Raw genomic sequence first — 15,830 nt, 5'->3', positions numbered from 1 at the left:
TCAACAAGAAATATTAACCCCAAGGTTTGCTTCAACTTCATCAGCATCATACGTAACCCCAACGACAGAGGACTGCAGTTGGCTGAAGATGACTATATCTATTCCCTTGCGATGAGCGCTATCGGTCTAGCCTGACCAGTTGTTGGTTTATCCACCCTACTGATCTCTCCATTGTCAGGTCTCTTTACTCTCAGAGAACACCACTACGTATACTCTCAACCTGTGAAGCTCAGCTTATTTAGAGGGTAGTCGCTGATCATCCAAGAAGCTCAGGATACTTCAGGCACACACACGGATAACCCGCCGGAGGTATATATATATATATCTATATATATATATATATATATATATATATATATATATATATATATATATATATATATATATATATATATATATATATATATATCTGTTGTGTTGCCTATATTGCTGGTAGAGTCTCTTGAAGAGTCTGATTGATAGCCTCAGCTCTTAGTGGCTCAGGCAAATTTTATTTTAATTGGTTGCCATGTTATAGGACTTACTTCGTCCATGCTGCTCCCCGGTGATCATCTTCACCGCATGTGGGTAATATTCCGCCACTCGGGGATAGTTGAAAATTGTTAGCATCTCGCGGTGTAACTTGAACCTGGGCCCCAGGGATCACCATATTCTCGCCTCTCCCCACCCACACACATCTATATCTAAGTTTATCTTTCAATTTAGCTATTTATCTATCTATCTATCTATCTATCTATCTATCTGTTTGTGTACCTATTTATCTGTCTGTCTACCTTTCTATCTATCAATCTATCTGTTCATTTCTATTAATCTATCTGTCAGTCAATCAGTCAATCAATCTCTCTCTCTATTTATCCATCAAGTTATCTATCTAATGATCTATCAAATTTTATTTAAACACATTGATACATTCATCTCTCTCTCTCTCTCTCTCTCTCTCTCTCTCTCTCTCTCTCTCTCTCTCTCTCTCTCTCTCTCTCTCTCTCTCTCTCTCTCGCTACTGCGCTTTGTTATATAACATATATATTATAGGCATATCTGTAGTTCTTAATTAACATAAGCCAAATACAAGTATGACTTGGCTTCTTATATTTTTAAAGATATTAATTTTATAAAAGATAATACAATTAATGTACACTTAAGTGTGGTTCAAACTCGTCACTTTGTATTGAATACTGCATAAATGCACTTTGTAATGTAATTGTGTAAAAAAAAAAAAAATCCGCAGATGTGTTCTCATCCGCAAAAAATAATCGCTTGACCTCCGCAATTTTATCCGCAACCGTATTTTACGTATGAAAAACAGATATCAGGCTCCGCCTCCGCCTCCGCGAAGCTCTCAAATTTGGTGTCCGATACAAAAGTTCTTTGTTGCATAGTCCTGAGCATACCGAATATGCATGACTTTTTTTTTTAGTTGTCATGCTGTTATTTATGTATGCATGCCAATTTAGGTTAATGCATGTTTGTTCTTTATTCTCAAAGTAATCCTGCATCACATAGGGAATCCGGGGATTTTTTTTTTCGGGAGAAAAGCGGCAGTCATTCAGTTATGATTATAATAATGACTAAGTTGTTTGAAACGAATGATAGAGTTTGTTAGTGGAATGCACATTAATGTGTAACATATTCTCTTCACCCCTGCCCCACCATAGCTACCCATCCCCTTCTCCTGGGGACCACCAGTGGTGCAGACAAGACCCGAATTCGGGAAAGCCAGATAAATATGACGTCACAGGGCATCGACGTCATAGGCGACTGGCCAGCAGGGCAAATCAAGGGGCTGTCTGAAGTACCTAGCAACGGGAGGGTCACGGCCTGGTAGGATCAGTTGTTTACCTGACCCTGAAGAAGTGCTCTACGTCACATTTATTTTGTGGATATAATTTAGTATTCATAGCGTTGTATCACAATGCAAGAACACACTCGGAGTACAGGCTTCCTACTTTACTGAACAGCTCCAAACACATACATCCAGTAGTCCACAAGGGACGGTAACTACGGGCACACGGAGGGTCACGAGACACGGGCACTTGGCTCACGGAGAGGCGGGCAGAAACACGGAGACAGCGGGGCAGCTATAGCAAGAAGTCGGTTCAGGGTGGAGCTGGTATCATCGTTTACCTCTACCCATGCTGCCAAATCAGCTTTCGTACATGCGTCTCTCTCTTATTTCCCATCCATGTGCTATTTGAAAGCGATATTTTATATATTCTGTATATAGTAAAGGAAGCTACATAGTACAATGAGTGTCGATGTTTAGGATTATAACAAGGATTTGTATAAATTCTATGACATGTGGCAGCGATTTTTTCCCATGGTGCCACGTTGTGGTGTTGGTAGTGGTGGTGGTGGTGGTGGTGGTGGTGGTGGTCGGTGTGTCCCCCTAGGTCCCTCCCCCGGGTCGAGAGGGAGAGAGAGGGAGAGAGAGAGAGAGAGAGAGAGATAAACAGGTGGGTTGTGGGTGGGTAGGCCGGGAGAGAGTGCTAATCTGATAATTGGCGGTCGAACTGGCAGAGCTGCACTCATGGGAATTCTGGAATCTGCCACACCTTGAACCGACTTCATGCTCCGAACAGACTATAGCAGCGCGCGTGCTCCGCAAGCAGCGACCGTCTCCACTCTCCCGCGGCGTCATTCTCGCCTGACCACATGCCCGCCACTTCAAACCCTCCGCGCTCAAACTTGCACCCTCAATTACAAATAATGCACAAATATACCTCCCCCCTGCGTAATATTTTTCCCCCTTTCAAAAGGCAGTCGACCCGGCTGCCCCAACATTCAAAAACAGAAAATACATGAAATAAAGAAAATTAATAAGTCCTCTGGAACATCGCAGAAGTCTTTCATCCTTCACCTCGATCCTCGCCTCGAAAGTGCTCCCTTCGGGGTCGCTGTAGTAGAACCGTGGGGGGTGGCAAGCAGACAGTGGTACTCACAGGGGTGTTTCCAGCCCCAAGCCCTCGCACAGGGTCACCGCTAGCTTCAGCCACCTCGCTAGCCACGCCCAGGTCCTCCGCCACGTCCTCAGCGCTGCTGCTGGGGCTCCCGTCCTCCTCACAGGTGCCCAGCTTGGCACCAGCTGGTACCTCCCGGGCCTCGTCGAAGAGATCAGCCACCAGCACCGCAACCAGCTCCTCTCGCGCCCCCAAGGGGCTCCGCCCGTCAGCCACGCCGTCAACCAGCCGCAAGTCCTCAGTGGGCTATTCCATGCCTTCCGCTCCACGCAACGATCTGGACAGTCGACACCGGCTCCTGGCCTCCACACTCGGGGCAAGGTGCCCTCGCTCGGCCGTAACTACCCCTGCGCAGCCAAGCTCGAAACCCCCCGGAAGCAAGGGAACATGTCCGCGCACCCTCTCCAGCTTCGAGTCGAGGCCCAGCAAGCAAGGCTCTTCCAGACCGGCGACGTCCACCGGCAGCCGCTCCCCTGCGCTGCCCACGCCGGCAAAAGCCTCCACTGGCCCTTCAAGCTGCACACAGTGCCCCGTGTCGGGCCGCTCCGAGGCCTCCCCAGTCGGGGTGGGCAGGTAACGGTACCAGTACCGGTACTAACGGTACCAGCTAAACGGTACGGTACCGGTACCGGATTGATCGGTACCGGTACCATATTGCTAGGATTTATTTATTGGATTTATTGATAATTCTTCATGTCCGATTTTTTTTTTAGGTTGCTACTAAATATTGTTATTGTTATTAGAATATGATCGAGTACATCCATAATAACTATACATGCTATTTTTTTTCGAAAAAATAAATATTCACTTCATTCAGTGAGAGATCACAACTCAGTGAGTGGATATCTCGGTGATAGGGGTACTCGATCATAGTCTAATAACAATAACAATATTTATTAGCAAACTAAAATGCCATGTGATGTTTAGTAATGTTGATACATTTACAAGAGACAAAGTGAATGAACTTGAGGAAAGAATAGAAGATATGGAGTAAGAAACCCAGCCTGATGATAGCTAATACTTGAGGTGAAGCCGAAGAACTATAGATATGAAAGAGGAGTATTGTGGGGTTCAACATTGGGGATATGAGGTGTCAGGGAAAATATATCCGAAAAGCCATGTAAAGGAGAGGTTTGCTGTTATATGTATGAGGCATGGGGTGTGCTACAGTATTGAGAAGGGTGAGATTTTTGTGAATATATAAAATTAATATAAAAGGTAAAGAGGACATATATGCTCACGGCTGTATACAGGAGTCCAAACAGCACCAGTGTGAACGATAATAGATTAATGGATCTGTTACAAGAAATTGCTGACCAACAGATAGATATTAAAATAGTTGTAGGGGATTTTAACTTGCCTAATATAAACTGGACAACTTGCACAGTATCAAATGGAGATCAGTATGAAAGTCACAGTTTTATGAAAGAATAAAGCAGATTGTTTCTTGAGTGCAACATGTAAGACATAACAAGATGTAGGGAAACGACAAAGGAATGTGCTTGACCTTGTGTTTTACTGATGATGACCCAGAGTAGAGGGAGATTAGAGTAACCAGCCCACTCAGCTTAAAAGTGAACTATAGTAGTATAATTTTCATTGTGATATAGAACCACAGATAAGGAAGACAGCGAAGAATGTAAAAAAAAATTAATATGAAAGGGAAATTATTAAGAATGAAGGAGAAGCTAAGTATAGACTGGAAAGTATACTTGAATACTGGGAAGTATAGATGACATGTGGAATAGAGTTTACAACTAAAATGCAAGAAGTTATCAGAGAATGCATACTCATGCAGAGTGTTTAAAGAAAAGGGAAACAAGGAAAAACGTAAACAGTGATTTACTACCATGAACAGAAAACTTAGGTGATGAAGATTAAGAAAAGCAAGGCAAATGGGAAAGATTGAAGAAACTTGTCGAAAGAAATAACAGTGGAAATGAGGAATATCAGAGAGAGAGTTTTAAGTGAGTACGAACATTTAAATAATCGTGGTTAGGAAAGAAACAAGGAAAGGAGTTAAATTGAAGGAAACAAACAATAGTGCACAAAATGTAAAAACACAATCAAAAGGAATTTTCTGGAAGTATATTGCACTCCACAGGAACAAAGACAGTATCTGGGATTACAGAATTATATAAGGAGGTGACCAAAATAAAAAGACAAGAAAGTGACAAGGAGAAAGCCGATGAGTTGGGAGAATTTTTTCATCAGTATTTACAATTGAACTACCAGAGAGCAGTGCAGAATTGGAAGTGAGACAAACCCCACAGTTGTCAACTATGGAGATATCCAAGGAATGATGTACTAAAAACATTGAAAAAGTTAAAGAAAGTGACCGTCCCCGGACCAGATGGACTACACCCTAGGAGTTATGTTGGAGGTTGCTGACGTGCTTGTGAACCATTATGGATTATCTTCATAAATTCCATGAAAATACGTCAAGTTCCCCAGGGATTGGAAAATGCATAATATTACAGCAATATTTATGAAAGGATAAAGTGATCCAAGCAATTACAGACCTGTGAGTCTTACTAGTGTATTAAGTAAGGTTATGGAAACCATCGTGAAGGAAAACATTATGAAACACATGGAGAGTAATAAATTATTTAGCAAAAGACAGTATGGCTTCTTACCAGGGAGGTCTACCGTACTACAGCTGATTCAAGTGTTGGATATGTGGACCGAGTCTGTTGATAAAGGATGTGCAGTGGATGTGGCTTATTGTGATTTAAGGAAAGCCTTCGATACAGTCCCCCATAGACGGTTGCTTGAAAAACTCAGGAGTTATAATATTACTGGAGAACTACTTGACTGGATGAAATCATTTTTGTGTGGTAGGAAACAACGGGTCATTGTGAATGGGGAGAGGTCAGAAATGAAAGAAGTTATAAGTGGCGTGCCTCAGGGATCAGTTTTGGGTCCACTCTTGTTCGTGATATATGTGAATGACCTGGTAGAAGAAATCCATAACAGCAGTGTATTTTTGTACGCAGATGACACCAAATTGTTTAAGGAAATTAAGAATAAGGAAGACTGTGAGGCATTGCAAGAAGACTTACTGAGAATGGAAAGTTGGTCTAAGAAATGGTTATTAAGGTTTCACCCCAAAAGTGTTGTGTCATGAGAATCGGAAGTGCTCAGGAAGAGAGTTTTATATACAAAATGGAAGAAGAATTACAGGAGGTTAAACATGAAAAAGGATTTAGGAGTAATAATTGACAATAATTTGAGTTTTGATGAACACCTGGCTGAAAAAAAACAACAAGGCAAACAAGATTGTTGGAATTATTAGGAGAACAATTATAACTGTGGATGAGTCAAAGTTCAAGGCCTTGGTTACTGCAATGGTACGCCCTCACCTTGAATACGCAAATCAAGTATGGTGCCCTTTTAAAAAGAAAGACATCGAAACTATTGAAAATGTCCAGAGAAGAGCCACCAAACAAATCCCAACACTTAAGAACATGACATATGAGGAAAGACTGATTAAACTTGATTTACCAACACTGGCATATAGAAGAGTACGAGGAGATATGATTGAAACTTACAAAATATTAAGCAGAATATATGATGGAGAAGTATGTGGGGACTTATTTACCATGAGTGTAGATGCAGGAACAAGAGGACACAGTAAAAAGTTGTACAAGAGCAGGTCAAGGTTGGACAAGAGGAAATATGCTTTCTGTAACAGAGTGGTAAATACTTGGAATAGTCTGCCGGAAGAAGTGGTGAATGCAGAGTCTGTTATAAGTTTTGAAAAGAAACTGGATAAAATATGGAAAGGACAAAGTATAAAATACGATTACAGAGCAAGTATTGAAGCTGGCCAGCGCGTCCGGCACCCAGACCAGGATATAGTAAGTTTGGAACTGGAGTCACAGGCCTGAAGGGGCCTCTTCCAGAAGTCATCTGTGAGTATCTGTGAGTATAAAGTGTTGACATACCTTACATGTCTTACTAGGAGTTGAATTTATGCCTCAGCTGAACCTACTAGCTTTGACAGGATTGACTTTTTATATCTATTTATATATATATATATATATATATATATATATATATATATATATATATATATATATATATATATATATATATATATATATATATATATATATACTGGTCGGTATTATGACACTTTCACTTTTCACACCAACTATTTCTAAAGGTCAAAGAGGGGATCAATCGAGATCTAATGAGTGTTTCTTTAGGTTCAAAAGAAGGGTCAAACAACCACCAGGGTCATAAAACTACTTCTGGAAATGCCCAAAACTCCTATGAAAGCCTTGTCAAATATGTGAACTTTGGCGACGAAATGTTTAGTAATATGGCCCACTATATGAAGTGGTGTGTTTGAAATGACTACTCAAACTCAGCACACTACCTTTAAAGAGGCGTCCACACTCCCCGTGGCCACTAAACTCCCGTCCATGGAGAAGGCTGCGGCACGACACTTGTCCTTGTGGGAGGTGACATAGGCGGTCTCATACATGGCTGGCTCGGGGGCGCTGGTCTGGGGTTCCGTTTCGTACTCCAAGTCGAGGCCGGGCCCCAGCTATACTCCAGGCGGATGAGGGGCCGCTCCACCTCTGGGGGATAAAAGGGGTGATGTAATAAGGGTGTTTTTGTCAGTTTGTTTGCACCTTTCCAGTAGCTTTGTACAGTAAGATACTTGGTAATGCTTGGTACTGTAGCAAAAAAGTTCACAACCTGAAATCCTGAACTGAAATGAAAAAAAAAAAAGAGGGAAGAAAATATAAAATCAATCAACTACACAATTCAGGAACAAAATATATGTAAGAAAATGTCTTTCACCAGCTCAAGGAAATGGGCAGTGGCCTTAATACACTCTCAGGCCCTTGCTCAATGCCATGGACAGGGGGCAGAGGGAAGCTCAGAGGCCAGGTGATGCTGATAACAGATGTGCAGACTGAGTTTGTATTTTTTGGATCACTGTTTCAGGGTGTCAGTCCTACAATGTCAAAGGATTGGCCTCGACTGTATTGTACCTAGTATGATGTTTAGATACCATTATAGTGCACAGACTTATTTATTAGAGCTAATCTAATCTATGTTCAATTAGTATAAGTGCTTGCATAATGGAGTAGTTTAGAGTGATATATCATACATATGCATAAGCCTCAATAAAATGTATCCTTTCAAACATTTATTTTACATGAAGAAACTCAAACACACATTCTCTCTCTCTCTCTCTCTCTCTCTCTCTCTCTCTCTCTGCTATGTTATCTTGCAGTATTTGGCTCCCTAATGCATCAGTGCTAGACTTGATAATCACAAGCCACTATACCATGTTCGTGCTGCAGTCCAATGGTGATTATGTTCATGAGCCGGTCTGAAGGGGAGACGGCCGTGGCTTCTTGGTCCACAATGACGGCCAGCTCCTGTGCGAAGTTCTGATGGCCATCGTAGAACAGCTGGCTGCGGCAAACAGGGGATGTAAATATAATAATATCAATACTGCCTTCGGCACTAAAAAAAATAAATTCTGAAAACAGAGACTGAGGAAATACATTTGCCACCAGAAGAAACTAAAGACAAAAAACTTGTGAAACGACTAAAAGAAAAGAATAAAACCAAGCATAATCAGCTTCCCGTTCATCCTCGTTTCTCTTGGAGCAGGGAGTTTGTTTTGCATCTCTGCGGTGAATTTGAACTCCAGTTTGTGTGTTTTGTGAGGGTGAGGCAAGTAGTTAGTGGTAGCTGTGGTGACAAGGCCACAGACAAGCAAAAAGTATCCCAAACTGTCTCCAAGCTGGCTCAGGAGTGGCCTGAAGACCCTTGGGCAGTATTACTAAACATTTTGTTGTCCAAATTCACCTATTTGACAAGGCTTATGTAGGAGTTTTGGGAATTTCCCACAGTAGCTTTATGACCCTGGTGGCAGTTTGACCCTTCTTCTGTACCATGAACCTAAAGAAACACTCATTAGAACCCGACTGACCCAATCTTTGACCTTTAGAAATAGCTGATGTGGGAAGCCAAAGTGGGAAACAAGTCACTCCCTCCGGCCTGCCCCACGTTCGACCCAAGCCACTCCATCCCCCTTGGGTGCGTGCGCGGGTATGAACGGGAGTTTGTATGGATGTTTTTTATTCATTCTTAGCAGGTGTCACCTGTGATAGGGTCACAGCCTACGCAGCTTGAGCTAATTTTTTTCAATTATCGTAAATTACCTGTGTTTCTCTGAGACTTGCAACAACTACACTTCAATATAATAAAAGACACTCTTGTTAATAAAAATGTACAGAATTAAGGTCAAACTTTAATATATTTTTTTTCTTCCTTCTGTAACTTCATTTTCCTTCCCTTCCTTTCCTTTCCCTTCCCTTCCAATTCCTTCCTTTCCTTTCCCTTCCTTTTCTTTCCTTTCCTTCCCTTCCCTCTCATTTCCTTCCTTTCCCTTCCCTTCCTTTCCTATTCCTATCCCTTCCCTTCCCCCTCAATTCCTCCCCTTCCTTCTCATTTCCTTCCAATTCCTTTCCTTTCCTATCCTTTTCCTTCCCTTCCCTTCCCTCTCAATTCCTTCCCTTCCTTCTCATTTCCTTCCTTTCCTTTTCTTTCCCTTCTCTTCCTTTCCTTTCCCTTCTCTTCTCTTCCCTTCCAATTCCTTCCCTTCCCTTCCAATTCCTTCCTTTCCCTCTCAATTCCTTTCCTTCCCTTCCCTCTCATTTCCTTCCTATCCTTTCCCTTCCCTTCCCTTCCTTTCCTATCCTTTCCCTTCCTTCTCATTCCCTTCCTTCTCATTCCCTTCCCTTCCCTTCCTTTCTTATCCTTTCCCTTCCTTCTCATTCCCTTCCTTTCCTTTCCCTTCCCTTCCCTTCCCTTCCTTTCCTTTCCTTTCCCTTTCTTCTCATTCCTTTCCTTTTCTTTCCCTTCCCTTCCCTTTGAGCCTAACAAGATCAAGCAGACATTACCTTAGCCTGGCCTGATGGCGATGGTAGTGTTGTCAAGTCTCCACCTCACCACAGCCTCCCTCCTCCTCCTCCTCACAGCCCTGAAAGAAAGTCTCATTAGTCAGATAAAGGTTCATATCCCTGCACAGAGGATGAAAAATTGAGGGAGGGAAGATGCCTGAGAGACATAAAGAAATATAGCTTCCTGCAAAGAGATAAAGAGCTTTGGAACGGTGAGGATGTAGTATTGGCAGTGTGCAAAGCTTCAAGGAAAAGTTGGATAAATGCAGATATGGAGACGGGACCACACGAGCGTAAGCCCGGGCCTGTAAAACTACAACTAGGTAAATACACACACACACACATACACCACCACCACAATCAATCAATCAATGGGGGCATACGCAGGGGGGCGCATCGCCTCGCCCACCCTACGACGCCAAGCCCAGGGGTCCCTCCGGGCGACTCTCCCTGCAGGCCATCCCGAGTACCTCCCTGCAGGATCTACTATAACTTGCTCCAGCCACTAACTCCGTGGATGTCCCCTTGGCCTCCTCCACTCAGGATTGTCTCTCACAGAGACACCCGATGAGCAGTTATTTGCTGATGACACCCAGTTCTGCTTTTCCATCACTGATATTGAAAATACAAGTGCTAAGATCAATAGTGTTATTAATTCAGTCAAGGAAGGATTGGATGCATTATAAGCAATTGAAATTAAACGATGATAAGACTGAATTCATGTTTGTGGGGAAGAAGGACACTCTACGTTATTTTGGTGATGGGAACATGATTACAGGTGGTAATGAAATTCATATTGTTGAAAGTGTTCGTGACTTGGGAGTGCTGCTGGATTCCAATTTGACACTGAAATGTCAGATAAATAATGCCGTAAGGATAGCTGGATATCACCTTAGAAATATTGCTTTTATCAAGAAATACCTGGATGAAGATTCTATCAAGAAATTGGTTATTAATAATATTATATCAAGAGTGGATTATTGCAACTCGATCTACTATAACCTGCCAAAGCTCCAATTAAGGAAATTACAGATGGTCTTAAACAGAGCAGCGAGATTAATCAAAGGAATTCCACCACGAGAGAGAATAACTCCTGTTTTGATAGAGCTCCACTGGTTGCCAATAAAAGCAAGGATAGTATTTAAGTTATGTGTTTTGACACACCAAGCTTTGATCACTGGCCGTCCACCGTATTTGAGAGAATTAGTACATGAAATACAGCCAGGTGAAGGCATTAACACTCGCCGAGCCACTTCTGGAATCACACTTCATGGTACTCTTCAAATGTTGGATTGCGCGCTTTCAGTTCTGCCGCCCCAAGACTGTACAATAAGCTCCCTCCTGACATTAGAAGAACAAAGGATATCTCCAAATTTAAGAAAGGACTAAAGACATTTCTGCTCTCTGACTGCTATGGAAACACTGACAATTAACATGGCATAGAAGTTGTGATCAATATTGAAAATTTAATGAATTAAATGTGTGGGTCCTGCAGAGCGCGGCGGAAGTGGGACCAGATAAATAAGAAACACAAGTAACAAGTAAGAAGGAAAATGATTGATTGATAGTTGATTGTTGCAGGTAAACAACAAGGGAGAAGGGAGGAACATGCCATCCCAACCCCCAGGCAGGACATTATACAACTATTAATACATGTGTAGGTAGCACCATGAAACTAAAAAGATACAATGTTAGGAAGGAAAGCACAACAAGGGAGGGGGCGGTACCTCCCCCTGGACAATAAGACAATAAAATGTGGGGACAGCAGGGGGGCCGTTGCATAGGCTGACCCCAAGAACATCAACAGGGGGAGATGAAAAGAGAGAAACTGATTCATTCTTCCCCTTTTCACGGTCTTCTACTTAACTACATTCCACTTTAGCCACTTGGAAGGGTGAATTAATCTTCTAGCTAACTTTTCGTGGGCACAGTAGGCGTGAAGAGGCTCTAGAATAGGAGAAAATAGGGAATATACAAAAACATTTTTTGAGAGCCATCACACAGACCACCTCAAACTCAAAATGCCGTCTTCTTATATATAGACTTTTACGGTGTTTTACGTAGTTACAGTCCACTTTAGCCACTTGGAAGGGTGAATTAATCTTCTAGCTAACTTTACGTAGGCCCAGTAGGCGTCTAGAGGCCCTAGAATAGGAGAAAACGGAATATACAAGAACATTTTTTGATAGCCATTACTCAGACTACCTCAAACTCAAAATGGCTCCTTCTTATATATCCATTTTTACGGTGTTTGACGTGACTACATTCCACTTGAGCCACTTGGAAGGGTGAATTAATCTTCTAGCTAACTTTACGTAGGCACAGTAGGCGTCTAGAGGCTCTAGAATAGGAGAAAATAGGGAATATACAAGAACATTTTTTTGAGCCATTACTCAGACCACTTCAAACTCAAAATGGCTCCTTTTAAAATATCAATTTTGACGGTGTTTTACGTAGTTACATTCCACTTGAGCCACTTGGAAGGGTGAATTATTCTTCTAGCTAACTTTTCGTAGGCATAGTAGGCGTCTAGAGGCCCTAAAATAGGAGAAAATAGGGAATATACATGAAAATTTTTTGAGCCATTACTCAGACCACCTCAAACTCAAAATGGCTCCTTATTATATATCCATTTTGACGGTGTTTTACATAGTTACATTCCACTTGAGCCACTTGGAAGGGTGAATTAATCTTCTAGCTAACTTTTCGTAGGCATAGTAGGCGTCTAGAGGCTCTAGAATAGGAGAAAATAGGGAATATACAAGAACATTTTTTGATAGCCATTACTCAGACCACCTCAAACTCAAAATGGCTCATTCTTATATATCCATTTTTACGGTGTTTTACGTAGTTACATTCCACTTGAGCCACTTGGAAGGGTGAATTAATCTTCTAGCTAACTTTACGTAGGCACAGTAGGCGTCTAGAGTCCTTAGAATAGGAGAAAATAAGAAAAATACGAGAGCACTTTTTTTCCTACCTCGACCAGTGCCCCGCCATGTTGTCTGTGGACAGTTACCTCAACGCCTATTTCTCACCCCTTTTTTCAGACGTCTTCAAACGTCTAATAAACGTTCAAACATTACAAAGAAAATAATTAGAGACGAAAAATAGTCATTAGAAGCCTCTAGACGTGTTAATTATTAGGTAAACGCACTTAGAGTTAGCCCTTGGGGTCGTATGCCAGCTAGGGAATTACATTATTTAGCCCCATAATTACTTTTTTAGACCTATTGGAAGGCCTGTATGGGGGTAATTATATATGGGGTTAGTTTTTGTACCTTCTGAGAGGCCCACTAGCTTGAGAGAGAGAGAGAGAGAGAGAGAGAGAGAGAGAGAGAGAGAGAGAGAGAGAGAGAGAGCGAGAGAGAGAGAGAGAGAGAGAGAGAGAGAGAGATATCCCACAGAGTCAAAATATATTTTTTCCCCCATGTCTAGAGAGAGAGAGAGAGAGAGAGAGAGAGAGAGAGAGAGAGAGAGAGAGAGAGAGAGAGAGAGAGAGAGAGAATTACATAGAATTACATAGAATTACATATCAGACAATCACAGGGAGACAGTAACGCACAAGAGATTGATTGATTGATTGATAGTTTATTGTTGCAGGTAAACACCAAGGGAGAAGGGAGGAACATGCCATCCCAACCCCCAGGCAGGACAGAGTGTGATTATACAACTATTAATACATGTGTAGGGAGCACCATGAAATTAAAAAAAGATACAATGGTAGGAAGGAAAGCACAACAAGGGAGGGGGCAGTACCTCCCCCTGGACAATAAGACAATAAAATGTGGGGACGGAGAACATTGCCCAAGCACTGGATGGGAATGAATACAGAGATAGAGTAAATACTAGTCCTTTAAGTAAAACACTGCAGAGATCACAGCCTTATATAGCACGGCAGTAGTTCAGGCTGCCACACACGGCATCACCACCGTCGTGCAAACTGAGGGTGTTCTTTGAGGATAGCAGGGAGGACATCATGGTTCAGGAGCCAACAAATTGTCTGGGGCAGGTCAAGGCAGTAGAGAGAGAGAGAGAGAGAGAGAGAGAGAGAGAGAGAGAGAGAGAGAGAGAGAGATAGCGCCCAGAGTCAATATATATTTGTTCCCCTCTGTGGAGAGAGAGAGAGAGAGAGAGAGAGAGAGAGAGAGAGAGAGAGAGAGAGAGAGAGAGAGAGAGATTACAGATAGAATTACATAGAATTACATATCAGACAATCACAGGTATACAGTAACGCACAAGAGAGAGAGAGAGAGAGAGAGAGAGAGAGAGAGAGAGAGAGAGAGAGAGAGAGAGAGAGAGAGAGAGAGAGAGAGAGAGAGAGAGAGAGAGAGAGAGAGAGAGAGAGAGAGAGAGAGAGAGAGAGAGAGAGAATTACATAGAATTACATAGAATTACATATCAGACAATCACAGGGAGACAGTAACGCACAGAGAGAGAGAGAGAGAGAGAGAGAGAGAGAGAGAGAGAGAGAGAGAGAGAGAGAGAGAGAGAGAGAGAGAGAGAGAGAGAGAGAGAGAGAGAGAGAGAATTACATAGAATTACATAGAATTACATATCAGACAATCACAGGTATACAGTAACGGCCAAGAGAGAGAGAGAGAGAGAGAGAGAGAGAGAGAGAGAGAGAGAGAGAGAGAGAGAGAGAGAGAGAGAGAGAGAGAGAGAGAGAGAGAGAGAGAGAGAGAGATCCCAGAGTCAAAATATAGAGATTCCCCATGTCAGAGAGAGAGAGAGAGAAAGATTACAGAGAGAGAGAGAGAGAGAGAGAGAGAGAGAGAGAGAGAGAGAGAGAGAGAGAGAGAGAGAGAGAGAGAGAGAGAGAGAGAGAGAGAATTACATAGAATTACATAGAATTACATATCAGACAATCACAGGTATACAGTAACGCACAAGAGAGAGAGAGAGAGAGAGAGAGAGAGAGAGAGAGAGAGAGAGAGAGAGAGAGAGAGAGAGAGAGAGAGAGAGAGAGAGAGAGAGAGAGAGAGAGAGAGAGAGAGAGAGAGAGAGAGAGAGAGAGAGAGGAAAAAGCATGAGAACAGAAAAAAGAGAAAAGAAAAAAGAAAATATACACGGAAAACAACGAGAGAAAAAACAAGTAGATGAAGAAGAAGAGGCAGAATTAAAAGCGCAGAAGAAGAAGAAGAAGAAGAAGAAGAGGGAGTCAGTCTCGCGCGAATCAGCTGATTTGGTCGGTGAGGCAGCGCAAAACTTAATCCTTTTTACTTATTTTGCGCTAAGTACGCGGTGCCAGCAAACCACAGTGCCACAGGAAGGATAAAAAGGGCCAGAGATTACGTGGGTGCCATATATAGACCTTGGGAGGCCCTAAGTAAGGTAAAAAACGATGATAAACTGAGGGGAGGGAGGGAACATGGCGGGTGAAGGAGGGGAGTTCACTCAAGTGCCGACGTTTTTTTTCGTGTTTTTGGGCATGTTTCGTGTTCCCTAAGTGCCACAGTGCCATCAACGGAAGACAAAGGTGCCAGTGATGTTACAGTGCCAATCCTAGGTCCTGGAAAGCTCGGATAATGTGATAATAGGACAAAATGAGAGAGGGGGAAAAATGGCGAGGGGGGGGAGGGAGTTGCAATTATATATTTTAAAGTTTTAGAGGGAATTACGTGTTCCCATAGTGCCACAGTGCCATTGAGAGGGGAATGTGGTGCCAGTGATCTTGCAGTGCCATTCCTAGTGCCTGGAAAAGCTTGGATACGGTTTGAAATAAGAAAGTCAAGGGAGGAAGTGAGGTAAGTGCTTATTATTATTATTATTATTATTATTATTATTATTATTATTATTATTATTATTATTATTATTATTACTACTACTACTACTACTACTGCTATACTGCTACTACTACTATTATTATTATTATTATTATTATTATTATTATTATTATTATTATTATTATTATTATTATTATTATTATTATTAT

The 15,830-nt window shown here is 42.1% G+C and overlaps 1 protein-coding gene and 1 long non-coding RNA gene across 6 annotated transcripts in view; one reads left to right on the top strand and one right to left on the bottom strand.

Annotated features, from left to right (window-relative positions):
• The window catches only part of LOC126984299 (androgen-induced gene 1 protein-like), a 149,404-nt gene that overhangs the window by 74,540 nt on the left and 59,034 nt on the right, over positions 1-15,830 (top strand). The window lies entirely within an intron of this gene.
• Positions 7,070-12,902, bottom strand: LOC126984300 (uncharacterized). Its single transcript, XR_007736557.1, has 4 exons — positions 12,873-12,902; positions 9,893-9,972; positions 8,266-8,396; positions 7,070-7,488 (listed from the first exon to the last, which is right to left on the bottom strand). It is a non-coding gene; the product is annotated as an uncharacterized LOC126984300 (long non-coding RNA).

Source organism: Eriocheir sinensis, chromosome 56 (genome assembly GCF_024679095.1).
Source record: "Eriocheir sinensis breed Jianghai 21 chromosome 56, ASM2467909v1, whole genome shotgun sequence".
NCBI lineage: Eukaryota > Metazoa > Arthropoda > Malacostraca > Decapoda > Varunidae > Eriocheir > Eriocheir sinensis.
Note: the sequence above shows the minus strand (reverse complement) of the source record. Positions and strands in the feature narration are given on the sequence as shown.